This window comes from Petromyzon marinus, chromosome 52 (genome assembly GCF_048934315.1).
Source record: "Petromyzon marinus isolate PM22_M1 ecotype Great Lakes invasive population chromosome 52, UKy_Petmar_22M1.pri1.0, whole genome shotgun sequence".
NCBI classification, from domain to species: domain Eukaryota; kingdom Metazoa; phylum Chordata; class Hyperoartia; order Petromyzontiformes; family Petromyzontidae; genus Petromyzon; species Petromyzon marinus.
This window is the reverse complement of record NC_133718.1, coordinates 7,427,522-7,445,757: the sequence shown is the minus strand read 5'-3', so window position 1 is coordinate 7,445,757 and position 18,236 is coordinate 7,427,522. Positions and strand designations below refer to the sequence as shown.

Below are 18,236 nucleotides of genomic sequence, written 5' to 3'. Positions count from 1 at the left end.
CATCATATTACACACACAGCGTACACACACAGCAGAGTACACACACACAGAGTACACACACAGAGCACACACACAGAGTACACACACAGCAGAGTACACACAGCAGAGTACACACATAGCAGAGTACACACACAGTACACACAGTACACCCACAGTACACACAGAACTCATACACAGTACACACACAGTACGCACAGTAAACACACTACACACAGTACACACACAGTACACACAGTAAACACACTACAGACAGTAAACACATCGTACACACACATTACACACAGTAAACACACTACACACAGCACACACACAATGTTGTCCCAAGCGCGACCGCATAGCCGCATGTAGAATTAATTCAAACAGCATAAAGCGAATTTTGGGGAAAAATAGAACTAGCCGCTTATACAGCGTGACATCGCAAAAACCGAACCCGCGAATAGCGAGGGAAACCTTCGTACGCTATGCTGGGGGCGACCCGAGTTCATTCTCCCAGCCACGGATAACACCAGGGGCAAGTAGTCTCCTTCTGAACCTATCCGGGCCAAATCGTGGGCCTCCCCTAGGTCGACTCAGCCTGAAATTAGTATCAGGTGCGGTGCGTGGACACCAACACTGGGGAAGCCAAAGGCAGAGCGGGACGCGGTTCTGACCAAACCCACCGTGGTATCCTTCACAAGCGCTCGCGAACCGCACTTGCCCCAACAGTCTGTTATGACCATACGGGAGTGACCTTTGTAGGTATGTATGTATGTCTATGTGTACGCACAGGTGTTTCTGCATCTTGTAAAAAAAAAAAAACCCCGATACGTTTCATGAACCCGTGTAGACAAAGGTCTCATGTTCTAACGTCTTCCAAGTTTAAATAAATATCACTCATAGGTTCGCTGACAGCACTGGCTCCCTACAGAACTCTAGAGCGATGGACGAGGGGGGGAAATACGGGGGGAAATACCGGGGGTGGGGGTACGCGGGGGTTACGGGAGAGAGGGAGAAATACAGGGGGGGGGGGTTACGGGGGGGTATGGGGGGATACGGGGGGAGAAATTCGGAGGGGGAGAAATTTGGGGGGGGGGGGGTTATTTGTTTGACCTTGAAGCAAGCACACGCACGGTCGTGATAAATCGTACGTGCATGTACTTTAATCGTGTAAAGTATGCGTGTGTAAATGTGTGTGATGCCCAGTTGTTGTGAGCGACGCTCACAACAACGAGCGGAGCGCCGGGTGGCTAAAGCACAGCAGATTGGCACAGTAGGGGGCACAGGTGGTGCATCAGCCAGTCATCTCAGTCAGTCGACCCGTGGCACCACCTGGGTCTGCCCCGTGACCTCCTGCCAGCGGGCGTTCGACACTTCACGTGGCCTCAAGGTGCACATAGCCTGGCACAAGCGTCGTGGTGACGTCACCGCCACTTAGTGGCAAATGGCGGTTGTTGTTGTTGATGCCCAGTTTGTATGCACGGCAAGACATCAATTTCTCACGCGGTGTATCTCTGTTACGTGTCGTTGTAAAACAATACGTTAATTTCTGCCCTTTTATCAATCCACTGCTGGATGAAAAGGTTCTCCCGAAGCCGTGTGTCGGCCAACGGGGATTCGTTTGACTATACTTCACCACGCTGGTCAGTGCGGGTTGGTGTCAGTGCTGGTTCGAGGCATCACTCACCGTCAATGCGAGTTAGCCGAGAGATCCCAGGAATCCAATTCCGGGCTCACAGCGCACGTGCAGCGCTAACCACCGCGCCACCGCTCCAGCCAACCTGTGCAGACAACACGACCGCGTTGTGTAGAGTCTGCGGTGTTTTCCGTGTATACCGCGTGCATGTACATGGGGAATGTATCGTTGCTTTGTTATTGTTGTTGTTGTTTAATGAACGCGTGTACGTGCATCTGTAAACATCACGGTGTACCTGGTGATGCTGCTGCTGTTGCTGCGTTGGACAGGGATGCACACGCACAATTGAAAACGACAACAATAACAATGACGACTTAACGCGTTCATTTAGAGTACAAAGGGAAGGGCCATCTGCCGAAACGTCGCTTATTGTAGCGGAAAATAAGAGGCGGTTGTCATTATCAGCCTCTCCTCGCCATCCTGGACTCGGAGAACGAAAGGTCTTTGTTGTTGTTGTTTACACCAAATACAATGCGAAGGTGATACGTATTGTGAGGTTTTTTGTTGTTGTATATACTCTATATGATGTAAAATAATATTTCGTGGACAAAAAATAATGGCGGTACAACTTTCATCGGAGCACAAAAATTATCAAGTTAGAGCGATTGTCAAACGCGCCGTTTGGTCAATCTTTTCCAGTCGTTCCTTGCCACCTCTTCTGTGCCGCTATCGATGATCCCACGTCCTTCCGACCTCCTCCCACCAGTTTCGAATCAACGTTCATTCGTTACACCAACAACAACAACAAGCATCCCGTGAAGCCAGTTAGCCAGTTAGATTCGGCGGCGACGGCCCTGCACCGCGTCATTGTCAGGGACGCAGAAAGGAGCTCAGCCAGCAGGCAAACCTGGAATCTCGAGGCGTAGGTTATTACGTTTATTGAACTTATATATATGTGTAGGGGTACATATGCATTGTGCAGTCACACCCGCATGGGGAGTGGTGGCGCAGTGGTTAGCGCACCGCGCTTACGAGCCTGGCGGCGATGAGTTCGATACCAGCTCATGGCCAACAACCGGTGACAATAATCTGAACCGTTTCGGGGGAGACTTACCCTAGGTCGGCTCAGCGTCAAATGAGTACCTGGTGCGGTGTGTTGAATATCACCACCAAGGGAGACAAACGCGGCCGGGTGTGGTTGCAGGCGACCCCGCCCCTGCGCGTGCAGTTTCTCACTTCAATAGGCGCTCGCTAACAGCACCTGCCCCAAAAGTATGTTCAGGCTACACGGGGGATCTTTGTCTTGTTTTGTTGTTGTTGTTGTTGCTGCTGCTGCATGTGTATACCCGGGCAAGACTCCCCGGTGACACCATCCCTTCGCGTGGTCATGTCGACCTTCATTGGTGCTGCTACTCGCTCACAACGCTTACTCGAACAGCCCCAGGGGGCTATCCGGGGTACCTTTACTCTGTTTTTCACCTGCATATAATATACGCAGGTGCGTGCATCCACTGTATTCAAATAATCAATTTTGTATCGCATTGTATTCCCACATTACACTCATTGCACGTGCATATACAATACATGGAATCTGTACCTATATATAGTACAACCTTGGATTGCGAGTAACTTGGTCTGCGAGTGTTTTGCAAGACGAGCAAAAATTGTAAATAAATATTAATTTGATAAACGAGCGAGGTCTTGCAATACGAGTAGTACGTATATGATATACGAGTGCTTTGATATACGAGTGCTTTGGATTACAAACACGTTTCCGGAACGAATTATGCTCGCAATCCAAGGTTTTACTGTACGTAAAAATAAATCATATAGGTTTGCATTTATATATGTTTACGTAGAATTGTTTAAAAAATTGTCATATTTATTTGCAAAATTATCAATACTGTACCTCCGTCCAGCATTGATATATTGGTTTATCCACGTAAAATTGAGGTAAATGTTCACGCATCCCATCAGCGTCACGGCCTTCGAGGAGTGCATCGTTTCAGCCGCGTTGATGCGAACAATAAAACCATGACAACTCTGGAGCCGTTTCGACATTCAGCATCTCATCAGCAGTCATGCTCGAATGAACCACGACTGGTGAAATGCCCGATGTTTATAGGCGAAGGGGAACTCCTCTGTGTGTTTTTTTTTATATATATGTGTCTCCCAGTTCAACGCAAACGTATATAACACGTGAGATCATTATCATCTATACAGAAAAAAAAGTTCAGCAAAAATAATAACTTGATGAGCCCGAAACATCACCTTATTGTATATATATATTTCCCTTTTAAAGCCACACAGCGTTGCGTCGTTGGTGATGACTGTTGTTCGTGCACCACTGCCATCGCAATAACAGCAGCACCACCACCAGATAATTGGTTTAATTGTAATTTAATTGTAATTGACAGATTACCTGCTGTGATGCCAACAGATGACTCCCATTCAACGAAACGAGCAGTAGAGTGACAACTGTTTGTCAATAATCATTACTGTACTGCATTATCAATGCTGGAATGAGTGTTGGGTTCCAAAAACAAAGGGGGCGCACAAAGCGAAACCGCACGACCATACAGCTGCCTGCCGAGTAGCAGCACACGGTACCCACACGCACACACAATGGTCTCCCACGTTCGACCGCATGGCCGCATATTTGTGAATTCGATCCGCATAAAGCGAATTTTGGGTAGAAACAGGTTAGCCGCATATACAGAGTGAAATCGCACAAACCGAACCCGCATAAAGCGAAGAAAACCCGTATTCCGTTTATTCAATACCTGCTCGTCGCCTTAATATAAACACACACACACGATACCAAGGCCATGCGTATGCAGTAACTATGAGGGCACGAGAAAAATGTGAAATTAAACATAAATATGTCATGCAGTTGGCTTTAAATCCTCACTAGATATCTTCATAACACTTCTATGGGGTAGTTTGAAGTCGGGATTATCGGCGTAAGGCACTACCACTAGAGTATACTAGAGTATACGAGGCAATGTGTGTACGCATGCTGAACTTCGTTCGCACCGTACGTAGCCAACCATGCTAATCGGCGGTGCGGGGTACGGACAACAAACTATGCAACAACAAAAAAAACACTACTAAAGAAATTAGTTTTCAATCTATACCATATTTTATTACAATTACAATAATCCTAAATTAGTGAACCCTACATTCATACAGTGCTATGATCGGATTTATAAAACAAGGCAAAATGGATGTGACTGGGTGCCTATATAATTTCCGGAGCGGCAATGTTCCGGACTGTTCTGCCTGAAATTCAGCACCCCTAGTGCACGGACAGCACTGCTGTTAACACCCTGGCATTTGCTGATACATACGTAATACATATGCCATGTCGTTGTACGTATGTATATATATATAATTGTAATTAATTACATATGAATATTGTATATGTTTAACACTGTATCTGTAAGATTTTCACGAGAAAATAATGTTGAGTTATCTAATTATATATTTAATTACGTGATTATTTTGCGAATTACATTTTAACATTAACGTTACGTACATAGACGCAGCAGTCTATACGTTTGAATGCCCGTTTAACGTCACTACCATCATCAAGAGCCATGGTCAATCCGCTGCTGGATGAAGGCCTTCCCAATCCGCCACCATCTCTCACGATCCTGCGATGTAACGAATCCACCACGGACCGGTACACGAGCTGATTTCATCGCTTCATCTCTCTGACGGACGATGCCCTATTGGACGCGATCTATATGTATCGTATATAAATATATACACTCGCATCTCGACATGCATGTATGTTTATGTACGTTTATGCACGTCAACGAGCAGTAGTCCGTGTTGTTTCATCCGTTAAACCATAATTTGGATAAACATTAAACCTACCAAGGGAGAGACTGTCCTTCACCGAATCTCGGTCTCCTGAAACGACAAATCTCCCATTATGCTAACTCGTAGTATGCGGAGCGGTGGTGCAGTGGTTAGCGCGCTGCACCGTGAACCCGGCGTCCAGAGTTCTATGCATGGGTAGGGCTAACATCAGTGGCGAATGATATCTGAGCCGGCCCTTAGATCGTTTCGCGACGCAGTCCCTAACCAGCGCTGACCGGCGTGGTGAAGTATGGGGAGGCTTTGAACCAGTAGTGGATGAGTAAAGCGCGGTCAATACCATGCTCGGCCGCCTTTGTCTCTCCAGTGTAGTTGTTTGGACGTCACACCAGGTGCTCGTTGCAGGCTACGTCGAGCGAGTGGAAGTTCAGGGCAGGTACAGACACCTGTCATGTTATCCGTGGTCGGGAATCGAACCCAGGTTAGCCGGAACGTAGCGCAATGCGCGAAGCACTCAGCACCCATAACAGTACACAACAACAACCGCCATTCGCCACTAATGGCCGGTTACGTCACCACGGCGCTCGTGCCAGGCCACGTGAAGTGTCGAACGCCCGCTGGCAGGAGGTCACGGGGCAGACCCAGCTGCCACGGGTCGACTGGCTGAGATGACTGAGATGACTGCCTGATGCACCACCTGTGCCCCCTACTGTGCCAACCTGCTGTGCTTTAGCCACCCTTTAGTACACAACAACACGCAGAGACACACTCATATACGCAACAGACAAAGATCCCACCGTTTCGCCTTTAACGGACTGTTGGGGGAAGTGCTGTTAGCGAGCAGCACCGGTGAAGACCGGGGGTGAGTGGCCAAAATCACTCCCGGCCGCCTTTGTATCCCCAGTGCTGATGTTTACACAACGCATCAAATCACTGGTATTACTGATGATGTGCACAGCGAGGAATCGCTGCGGCATTATAATGATTAGAAATATATATTGAATCATTGTAAATGTGGTTGTAATTCTGTACATAGGATTATAGGAGTCGGAACGGAGGATACATTATCATTATTATTATTCTCATAGGTTATTTAAAATTGATGTACCTTGTAATCGAGTGTTTATTCCTTCGGGCGACAATCTCTGTAGCAAGCAAGACGAGCAGCGTTCAGGAAAGTACCGAGCGAGAGATTCGGCGCTTAATACACACGCATATATAAACGCGTACAATGACATACTAGAGGTTTCTTTGTGTTAGATCGCGCAAATATAAATGTGTCGTTACACCCGCCACCACCCAACACAGCCAATTAGTCAGGTTTGTCACGTAAACAGAACATGCCAATTTGTTACGAGTACAGCACATCGGTGTGTTGGAGAGTAAACACACGACATTTACAATTCGAGTACAATTTGTGGGTTTCCTCTCCAACACATAACGAATTGGCAGACGCGGCAAAGTAATCGGCTCAAGATTAGGGCGGGTTTGGCTACGTACTGTGCGAAAGAAGTTCAACATGCACACATACACATACAGCTCGTGAGCAGTGTCCCTAGGCGGATTGTCAACATCATAGTCGTGAGAAAGGTGGTCCCGCAGCCAACCGTGCTCATCGGAGGTGCGGGGGAAGGACATAAAACTCAACGCAAAAAAGCAGTTCCAAAGAAATGCGTTAACAATCTAGATGATGATTTAAAAGTGCATCGCTCCAGTGGCTTCCAAAATGACGGAAGGAAGAGCGTTCCAGACGGCCGCAGAAGCGCATCTGAAAGCGCCGCGCACGATGCGGTGACCACCGCCTTTGCTCGATGCTGCTGCTGCGAGGATGAGCCGAGTTCAGGATGAGGATGATGGTTTCTGCTCCTTGAGGAGATAAGCGAGGTATTGTGGTTCATTTGTGGCAATAACTTCGTGTGTAATGTGTGCGACCCTATAATGCATCCGTTCAACATGATCCATCCAGCAGTGGATGTATCATGGCTGATGATAATCATGATGATTATGGTGATGGTGATGATGCAGCTGCGTAGTGCAATGTACGAACGATACGAGTGAAACCCCGCTTTCAGAATCAGAATCAATCAGAATCTTGCTACGGGTTACTGGACATCTGTGAAAGGGGGCTTTATAGCTCATCCGATTCCTCCAGTATAAATATTGATGCTGAGCTAGGGCAGGGGTCGTCCACTCGCTACATCACTGCCGTCACATCGTCATCTCGGCTGGGCCTATAGGGGCATAACGATGGCGAGATGTGAACTCCCTCGCCTGGTATACGGGGAGTCGTGCGTTCAATTCCGACCCTGACGATGCCCGTATATTTGGAGTTTGCATGTCTCTCTCCGGCCCCCCCCTCCCACTCTACATTTAGACTAAACGTGCGTTCAGAGTATTTTGGCTGCTGTAAATGTCTACGTGATGACAAGTAATTTCGTTGATGTGTGGCCAGGTCGCTGACTGAAAAAAGGCCGACAGAGCTCAGTTGAGGGCCTTACCTGGTGGAATAAAAGTACACATTCGTTTCAGTTTAAATTAAGTAACGTCGAAGGCGGGGTTTCTTGTACCCCGCGTAGCGATTAGCACCGTCCCGTTGCTCCTCAAGTAAGGAGAGGAAGAGCCCTCGGAGAATTATCGGGCTTCATTCCACGTATTCAGTGGCGTCCGCGAGCGATTGTGTAACGTGCGCCAGGGTGGCAGAATTTGCTCGCTCGTCGTGGAAACGGGTTTGCTAGAATAAAAACCAACGTTTCGTTTGTTTTGTTCCCACGATGGAGAAACTGGCCACCCGCCAAACATCCGCATGAGGGATTTCCAACGAAGTCGCTTCGGACAGGACCGCCAAAGCAACGAATTATCAGCAACCAGCCTCATCGGCTCGTGCAAAGCATGGCAGGGAATTATTTTGAAAATTGAGCGCCCGTGTTAAAATACTGGATAATCGTAACGCAGTGTGTGTGTCTCTTTGTGTCTCCGTGTGTCTCTCCGTGTGTATGTGTGTGTGGAGCGGTGGTGCTAACCGGACTTGCCCCAATAGTCGGTCAAGGCTACACGGGGGATCTTTGTTCGTGTCTCTGATGTCGTGGTGAGCGCACTGCGCGACGAAGCCCACCGACCCACCCCGGTTGCTTGATTCCTGCTCTCGGCAAACACTCGCGGCGAGTGATATCTGAACCGATGCAGGGCGTCTCCTAGGTCGACTCAGCCTCGAATGAGTACCTGGTGCGGTGCGTAAACATCACCACTGAGATAGACGGAGAAAGAGAGAGAAAGAGTGCCCGCTAACAGCACTTACCCCAACAGTCTCTACGGGAGCTTTGATTCCGTGTGTGCGTGTGTGTCCGTGCGGGTGTGTCCGTGTAGACAGCCTCAAATGAGTATCCGTTGTGTCGTGTGTTCACATCGCCACTCGGGAGACAAAGGGGGCCGGACGTGGTGTTAGCCACCCACCCCTTCTCGCGTGCCGTGCCAGCCTTCACAGGTGCTACTCGCTCACAGCACTTGCCCCAACAGTCTGTTAAGGCTACACGGTTTGGGGGGGGGGATCTTTGTATTTTGTGTGTCCCCGTGGTTGTGTGTGTGCGTGTGTGGTCTTACCATTGTGCGTGCTGTGAGTCTTTCTTGCCAGAGCTTCTGCTGCTGCTGCTGCTACACCTGTTGACGGTGGGGGGGGGGGGGCATTGCCTCTCACTGCTCGGCGATAGTTGGAGGCGTCTTTTATAGCGGGAGAGGACAATCGACCAAAACCCCGTGAGTGCTTTCTTAATGACAGCGACCGTGGCTCAGCGCTTGGAATACGCCTACCGGGGGTCACGCAATGCCCCCAGCCATCCAGGCAGCCGGCCTCCCACTCACTCACCCACTCGCTACCTCTATCCGGCCCAATTTCGTAACCAACCCCCCACCGCCGCCCGCTCGCCTAACACTATCATCAATAGCAATGTCCTAACATGAAGGATATATATGTATATAATAGGCGACGTTTCAGGTAATGACCCCTTGCTATGAAGAAGGACCATTATTAAACAAAAAATTAATGTCGCTTATTGTCGAACAAATTCGTCCATGACGCTAAAACTAAAAGGGGGGGGGGAGGGGGGAGGCAAAACAAAACAAACAAAAAAATGATGTAATAGGCGACGTTTCGGACAAAGGCCCTTGCAATAGCAGGGGACGTTGCAGTGTCATTGGCGAGTTTTTGCTATGCGCTGATGCAAAACTCCCAAAGCGGCATCACAACAAAAAATGGTTCAATGTGGTTATTCATGTTCACGGCAATATCTACACACAAAGACAAAAATACCCCGTATAGCCTTTACAGACTGTGTTGGGGCAAGTGCTGTTAGCGAGCACCTATGAAGGCCGGCACGGCACACGAGGGGGTGGGTGGCTAAGACCACGCCCGACCGCCTTTGTCTCTCCCAGTGACAACGTTTTTACACACCGCAGCAGGTACTCATTTGAGGCTGAGTCGACCTAGGGGACGTGCAGGACCGGTTCAAATAATAGTCGCTGGTGTTGGTGGCCGTGAGCGGCAATCGAACTCGGGTCGCCAGGTTCGTAGCACAGCTCACTGACCTCGACACTAACGCTCCCGACACACATGCACGCACGCACGTACACAACGTACATACAGTGAGGGAAAAAAGTATTTGATCCACTGCTGATTTTGTACGTTTTCCCACTGACAAAGAAATGATCAGTCTATAATTTTAATGGTAGGTTTATTTGAACAGTGAGAGACAGAATAACAACAACAAAATCCAGAAAAACGCATGTCAAAAATGTCATAAATTGATTTGCATTTTAATGAAGGAAATAAGTATTTGACCCCTCTGCAAAACATGACTTAGTACTTGGTGGCAAAACCCTTGTTGGCAATCGCAGAGGTCAGACGTTTCTTGTAGTTGGCCACCAGGTTTGCACACATCTCAGGAGGGATTTTGTCCCACTCCTCTTTGCAGATCTTCTCCAAGTCATTAAGGTTTCGAGGCTGACGTTTGTCAACTCGAACCTTCAGCTCCCTCCACAGATTTTCTATGGGATTAAGGTCTGGAGACTGGCTAGGCCACTCCAGGACCTTAATGTGCTTCTTCTTGAGCCACTCCTTTGTTGCCTTGGCCGTGTCTTTTGGGTCATTCTCATGCTGGAATGCCCATCCACGACCCATTTTCAATGCCCTGACTGAGGGAAGGAGGTTCTCACCCAAGATTTGACAGTACATGGCCCCGTCCATCGTCCCTTTGATGCGGTGAAGTTGTCCTGTCCCCTTAGCAGAAAAACACCCCCAAAGCATAATGTTTCCACCTCCATGTTTGACGGTGGGGATGGTGTTCTTGGGGTCATAGGCAGCATTCCTCCTCCTCCAAACACGGCGAGTTGAGTTGATGCCAAAGAGCTCCATTTTGGTCTCATCTGACCACAACACTTTCACCCAGTTGTCCTCTGAATCATTCAGATGTTCACTGGCAAACGTCAGATGGGCATGTATATGTGCTTTCTTGAGCAGGGGACCTTGCGGGTGCTGCAGGATTTCAGTCTTTCACGGCATAGTGTGTTACCAATTGTTTTCTTGGTGACTATGGTCCCAGCTGCCTTGAGATCATTGACAAGATCCTCCCGTGTAGTTCTGGGCTGATTCATCACCGTTCTCATGATCATTGCAACTCCACGAGGTGAGATATTGCATGGAGCCCCAGGCCGAGGGAGATTGACAGTTCTTTTGTGTTTCTTCCATTTGCGAATAATCGCACCAACTGTTGTCACCTTCTCACCAAGCTGCTTGGAAATGGTCTTGTAGCCCATTCCAGCCTTGTGTAGGTCTACATTCTTGTTCCTGACATCCTTGGAGAGCTCTTTGGTCTTGGCCATGGTGGAGAGTTTGGAATCTGATTGATTGCTTATGTGGACAGGTGTCTTTTATACAGGAGCACACTCTTAAAGGGAGTGCTCCTAATCTCAGCTCGTTACCTGTATAAAAGACACCTGGGAGCCAGAAATCTTTCTGATTGAGAGGGGGTCAAATACTTATTTTCCTCATTAAAATGCAAATCAATTTATAACATTTTTGACATGCGTTTTTCTGGATTTTCTTGTTGTTATTCTGTCTCTCACTGTTCAAATAAACCTACCATTAAAATTATTTACGGATTATTACTTTGTCAGTAGGCAAACGTACAAAATCAGTAGGGGATCAAATACTTTTTTTCCTTACTGTACGTTGGACTTCTTTCGCACCGTACGTTAGCCAAGCGTGCTCACAGGAGGTGCGATTAACGTACACAGGGCGATCCACGACGATAACAATGGAGAGGAATCATCGAGATGACATTTTTTTTTAAATATTTCATTTGAAAGCCCCTCTGGAAGTCTCCCTACCAGCATCACAAACGTCTAATCTGCCTGTGTCTCCGTAATCTGCGTGTGTCTCCGTATTCTGCGTGTGTCTCCGTAATCTGCGTGTGTCTCCGGAATCTGTGTCTCCATAATCTGCGTGTGTCTCCATAATCTGCGTGTCTCTCCGTAATCTGCGTGTCTCTCCGTAATCTCCGTGTGTCTCCGTAATCTGCGTGTCTCCATAATCTGCGTGTGTCTCCATAATCTGCGTGTGTCTCCATAATCTGTGACTCCATAATCTGCGTGTGTCTCCGTAATCTGCGTGTGTCTCCGTAATCTGCGTGTGTCTCTGTAATTTGCGTGTGTCTCCATAATCTGTGACTCCATAATCTGCGTGTGTCTCCGTAATCTGCATGTGTCTCCGTAATTTGCGTGTGTCTCTGTAATTTGCGTGTGTCTCCATAATCTGCGTGTGTCTCCGTAATCTGTGACTCCATAATCTGCGTGTGTCTCCGTAATCTGCGTGTGTCTCCATAATCCGCATGTGTCCCCGTAATCTCCGCATGTCTCCATAATCTGCGTGTGTCCCCGTAATCTCCGCGTGTCTCCATAATCTCCATGTGTCTCCATAATGCCGTAATTATCTGGCGATCCGTGCGTCTATGCGCAAACGCAGCGTGCACGCGCATCAAACTTCTTTCGCACCGTACGCAGCCAACCGTGCGGATCGGAGTGTGCGGGATGAAGGACAAACAGACGAAACACAAAACGCAGTTCTGAAAAGAAACGAAATGTTTTTCAATTTAGCGAATGTTCTGCTCATAGGGCAGCACGCAGATTTGATGACACACTAACCGGTTGGTCGTGTCACGGCCAGACCTGGCCCCCGCTACAAGAACGTGGAATTCACATCACTGGCTCGTCGACCGCCAATAACGGTTGTGCAGGGGATGTATTGCATTGCGCGATGCTGGTGGTTTTAAGTAAATAAAAACGAGCTTCATCGATTACTGGCGAAACGTCGTACTCGGATTGTAAATGTTGTGGATTTGCTCTCCAACACACCGGTGTGCTGTACTCGTAACGAATTTGCATGTGCATGTTCTGTTGACGTGACGCACCTTACTAATTGGCTGTGTTGGGTGGTGGCGGGTTTAACGACACATGTATATATACGCGATCTTACCCCCTAAAAAAACCCACCTGTTTTATGGATGATATTCGTCGCGAAAGCCTACCGCATGTTAAACTGTGAAAGTCGTAGTCGCTGCTCTGCGTCTACATCAGCAGCCGTACGACAACAAAAAGAAGACTGATTCTGGCCGCGAACAGAGGTGAGCGCTGGCCCATTGCTCGGTTAATTGGGCAGGAGGGATTGTGGATTAGGCGATGGTGAGTGCACGGTTCAGGACTTAGTTTTTTGTAACCAGGTAGGAACAGCGAGAGACCAGAGGATGAATCTCAGTTGCGAGAGAGGTCTGGGTGACCAAAATGACAAAAGCAACAACATCAACAACAACAACTAAACGCACAAATAAAGCAGAGTACAGCAATGAAGCAAACAGCTATCAGTACAAAAACAAATAAAAAAGACCGCATCACACAAGGAATTCAAAATATCGCAAATATAAATCAACGTTAAATCGAAAATTGCCTTTTGCGCAAATCAGCACGGGCATATCACCTCTAGACTAATAACAGCACAATGACAAAACCAAGCAACAGCAAGACGAAATATTAAATGGAAAAAGGATAACTGCGTCACCTCCCTCGTCTAGTTCGCAGGAGGTCGTGGGTTCGAACACGGACCCTGACGATGCCTGTTGTATACGCAGAGTCCACATGTCCCTCTCAACGTGGTGATCGCTTGGGATTTTTCTCCGCATCCCTCCAGCGTTGCTCTCCACATTTGGAGTAAACACTTGTTCAGATCACTTGGCTGTTTCTATAAATTCCCACGTGTGACGATTACGATGATGATGATGGCATCAACCACTTCGAGGAGCTATCACGTGTGGCCAGGTCTTCTCTGACAAGAAGCTAATAGCTCAGGTGGGCTATTAGATGCGATTCTGCGGCCGTCTGGAACGCGCTTTTCCTTCCAATATTAGGAAGCTACCGGAGAGATGCACTTTTAAATCTAAGTTGAAAACTCGTCTCTTTATAACTGCTTGTTGTTTTTATTCTTTGGGTCTTTTGGTAAAGTCACGTAGAAAGGTTCAACCTCTGTACGTGACTTTAGGTTCAAACAATCTACGTGACTTTAGGTTCAAACTATCTAAGTGACTTTAGGTTCAACCTACCTACGGGACTTTACCGAAAGACCCAAAGAATATGAATTCCTGCAGTCACGAAAGCTTTAAGTCAAGATTCACTTCTTGTTGTTGTGTTTCATTTGTTGTCCTTTCCCCCTGCACCTCCGATTAGCGCGGTTGGCTACGTACGGTGCGAAGGAAGTTCAATAGACATACATAGTCGTACATCCTGCCCAAGCCCACTACAATTAATTTGTTGTTGTTATCTAACCGCACGTGTTACCCCGTATCTCACTGCTGATTTCAAGCGTGCATAGGTCCCATGCGAAAGAAGTTCAACACACACACATACATGGGAAATATTATTTTAGTAGTCGTCTCGGAGATGCATCGAGGCGGTAGCTATACAATGTTGCCGTGTGGGGCATGAGAAACGGTGTTTGTTTCTGTACGTATGTTGAACCTCTTTCGCACCGTACGTAGCTAACCGTGCGAATCGGAGGTGGGTACAAAGTCCACACGGTGGCTCTCATTTTTAGTTTTGGAATTCTAGTTTCCGTCCGTGAGGTTGGTGTCGAGGTGAGAATTTGGTGTTGAGATGAAAACCGTGATGCCAGGACACGCGAATGCAGAGACGTTTGACATTTCTTTTGTCATCTATTATGTTTGTTGCGTTAGCTAACCTGGATTTGGGGGGGGGGGGACACCACCCACTTTTCATCCCGGCATCTGTCTGGACAGCGCAGAATAGGTTTCACGAACCGAACATTCAAACTAACAATGGCATATTTAATCACCACAATTAAGATGCAAACAACATAATCGACTGTTGTGAAGCAGAGAAAGAGTGACCATGTGGCTAGGGATTGTGGGCATAGAGCTGGGGACGACCCGGGTTCGATTCCCGCCCATGATCAACACCAGTGAAGATTATCCGAACCAGTCCTGGAACCATCCCATCGGTTGCCACTGGGGAGACAAAAGTGCTTGGGCGGAGTCCTGGCAACCCACGTCTTCCTGTGCCGTGCCGGCTTTCATAGGTGCTACTCACTTGCCCCCAAAGTCTGTTAAGGCTATACGGGGGATCTTTGTCTACGCTGTGTGTGTGTGCTGTGTGTATATCGATGCATTTTCAAAAAAAGGCTGGGGGGGGGAGGGCAGGAGGAGCGGCCCTTTTGTGCACCGTGTGCTCCTACGCAGCCGCGAATTAAGCGAAGGGGGTCCTCATTGTTGCCGTGGCTGCGCTCACAAATGGCTCTCCTCCGCATTTGCATTGAAGTCGCAAAAGGAACCCGCGCAAACCCTTGCGACGATGCCCGCGTGCCCGACTCACCCCGCCCGCCCACTCGCTGCCTGCACGACGCGAACCTCGCTGACGACGCCGTCGACGATGCACTGCTGGATGAGGCTCTGCCCCACTGTTGCTGGTGACCATACTTCACCTCGCCATACTTCACCTCGCCGCTCAGCGCGGGTTGGTCAATGTGGAAGGCTCAGAATCTGGGGTTTAGATATCACTCCCGCTTCACTCGATCCCCGTACAAATGGAACAGATGGGAATTACCCCTCCTTGCTGTACTGCCATCACGGCGACCTCGCAATCCAGGGGGAGGTGGGGGGCGAGGCGGGGTTTGGGTTCAGCTCAAATTTGCGTGATTCACCAACCCTTGCTGTCAATGCAGCGGCCCAACGGTGCCTTGCTCACGGTCACGCGCGCTGCAATATCGCGCTCGACCTGAACCCAGCGACGATGCACCGTCGGGTGATTGACTTGAAAGATGTTTTTGGTATTCCGGGATTATAAGGCGCTCTGGAGAGTAAGACGCACCCAGAAAAGACGTGTGCTCTCGATGTCACGCAAATCTCGTCTCATACAAAGACAAAGATACACCTCCCCCCCCCCGTAAAGACTGCTTAGCGCAGCACCTATGAAGGCCGGCACGGCGTAGAAGGGAGTGGGTGGCCAGAACCACGACCGGCCGCCTTTGTCTCCCCAGTGGCGATGTTTACACACAGCACCAGGTACTCATTTGAAGCTGAGTCGACCTCAGGGAGGCCCAGGACCGGTTCAGATAATCGTCACTGGTGTTGACCGTGAGCGGGAATCGAACCCGGGTCGTCAGGTTCGTAGCGCAGCGTAGCGCTAACCGCTACACTACCGCTCCCCACTCAGTCTCATACACGCACACGAAACTACCGGATTATAAGACGCAACCCCAACTTAAAAAAAAAATGTTTTTAACATCAACGCCCTCCCTCGTCTCTCCCTCCCTCCTTCAGCCAGCCAGCCAGCCAGCCAAACGTTTTTTCGAATATTTGTTTTTATCATACTATGAAGGACAAAATAAATGCCCTTCTTATAGTCCTGAGAATACGGTAACAAATTAGTTGGTCTCCGTCCTCACAAAGTGTGGGGCATCGATTTCTCAAACAAGAACCAAAGCGCCTGCAACGTGGCGAGTTGTTAACTACCTCGCCTGGTATACAGGAGTTCGTGGGTTCGATCCCGACCCTGACGCCTGTTGTATATTTGGAGTTTGTGGTGTCTCTCTCTCTCATCATCATCACGGTGGCTAGGAGATGTTGACGACCTCGCCTAGTATATAGGAGGTCGTGGGTTCTATCCCGACCCTGACGCCCGTTGTATATTTGGAGTTTGTGGTGTCTCTCTCTCTCATCATCATCACGGTGGCTAGGAGATGTTAACTCCCTCGCCTGGTATACAGGAGGCCGTGGGTTCGATCCCGACCCTGACGCCCGTTGTATATTTGGAGTTTGTGGAGTCTCTCTCTCTCTCTCATCATCATCACGGTGGCTAGGAGATGTTAACTTTCTCGTCTGGTATACAGGAGGTCGTAGGTTCGATCCCGACCCTGACGCCCGTTGTATAGTTGGAGTTTGTGGAGTCTCTCTCTCTCATCATCATCACGGTGGCTAGGAGATGTTAACTCCCTCGCCTGGTATACAGGAGGCCGTGGGTTCGATCCCGACCCTGACGCCCGTTGTATAGTTGGAGTTTGTGGAGTCTCTCTCTCTCTCATCATCATCACGGTGGCTAGGAGATGTTAACTTCCTCGCCTGGTATACAGGAGGTCGTGGGTTCTATCCCGACCCTGACGCCCGTTGTATATTTGGAGTTTGTGGTGTCTCTCTCTCTCTCATCATAATCACGGTGGCTAGGAGATGTTAACTCCCTCGCCTGGTATACAGGAGGTCGTAAGTTCTATCCCGACCCTGACGCCCGTTGTATATTTGGAGTTTGTGGTGTCTCTCTCTCTCATCATCATCACGGTGGCTAGGAGATGTTAACTCCCTCGCCTGGTATGCAGGAGGTCGTGGGTTCGATCCCGACCCTGACGCCCGCTGTATATTTAGAGTTTGAATGTCTCTCTCTCTCTTTCCGTGGTCGCGTGGATTTTTTCTCCGGGTCCTCCGGTTTTTCCCCTCCACATTTAGAAATCAACATCACGCGTATGAGAGTATTTAGCTGATGCTATACATTTCCACACGGCGATGATAAAGCCGCCACCTCGTTGAAGCCATCGTTTGTGGCAGCCAGGTCACTTCTGAAAAAAAGAACCGTACAGCATCTCAGTGGGGCCTTACCTGGTTAAAAACGAAAAGTAAAAAAAAAACCCGTTTAGTTTGGATTATAAGCATCAGGCCACTCGAACGACTTCGAATCTCCACCTCCGGGAGGTGCGAACGCCACCATCGAAGCGCTACAGCTCCAATTGAGCACAGAAGGTTTAGTGGGGGGACGTTTTTTTTTTAATATTTTTTTTATTTAACCCCGCCACGAATCCCTGGAAGGGGGGGGGGGGGGGGAAGAGGCTCCGCTCTGCAGAAACAGCGCCCCGAGCACGGCTCAAGCGGTTTGACATCAGCGGCGGCGTTTTGCTTTGAGCACAGAAGGTGGGGAGGGGAGTTTGGGCGACGTTTACACATCGCTCCTGGTGCTCATTTGAGGGGGAGGCTCAGCACCGGTTCAGATGATCGTCACCGGTGTTGGCCGTGAGCGGGAATCGAACCCGTGGTCGTCAGGTTCGTAGGTGATTCACGCAACGCTCCAGCCGTGTGTGCGTGTGCACTTCTAAGCGATTGTAACACACAAACACGCTCAACACCACCACCAACACACACACATGCGTTAACGTGTAATTGTCTACACGTATAAGTTCGATAAAGCTTATTTCAGCGCTCGACTA

At 48.8% G+C, this 18,236-nt stretch overlaps 1 long non-coding RNA gene across 2 annotated transcripts in view; it reads right to left on the bottom strand.

The window, feature by feature from the left end:
* LOC116953487 (uncharacterized) overlaps window positions 1-9,427 on the bottom strand; it is a 28,412-nt gene extending 18,985 nt beyond the window's left edge. Inside the window, exons 1-2 of one of the 2 annotated variants that reach the window (XR_012947318.1) lie at window positions 9,035-9,427; window positions 1,664-1,757 (exon numbers count right to left, since the gene is read on the bottom strand). This is a non-coding gene — a long non-coding RNA (uncharacterized LOC116953487). The remainder of the gene's footprint in view (window positions 1-1,663; window positions 1,758-9,034) is intronic. The other variant, XR_004404597.2, reaches the window with a different exon arrangement.
* Window positions 9,428-18,236: the final 8,809 nt, after the last annotated feature.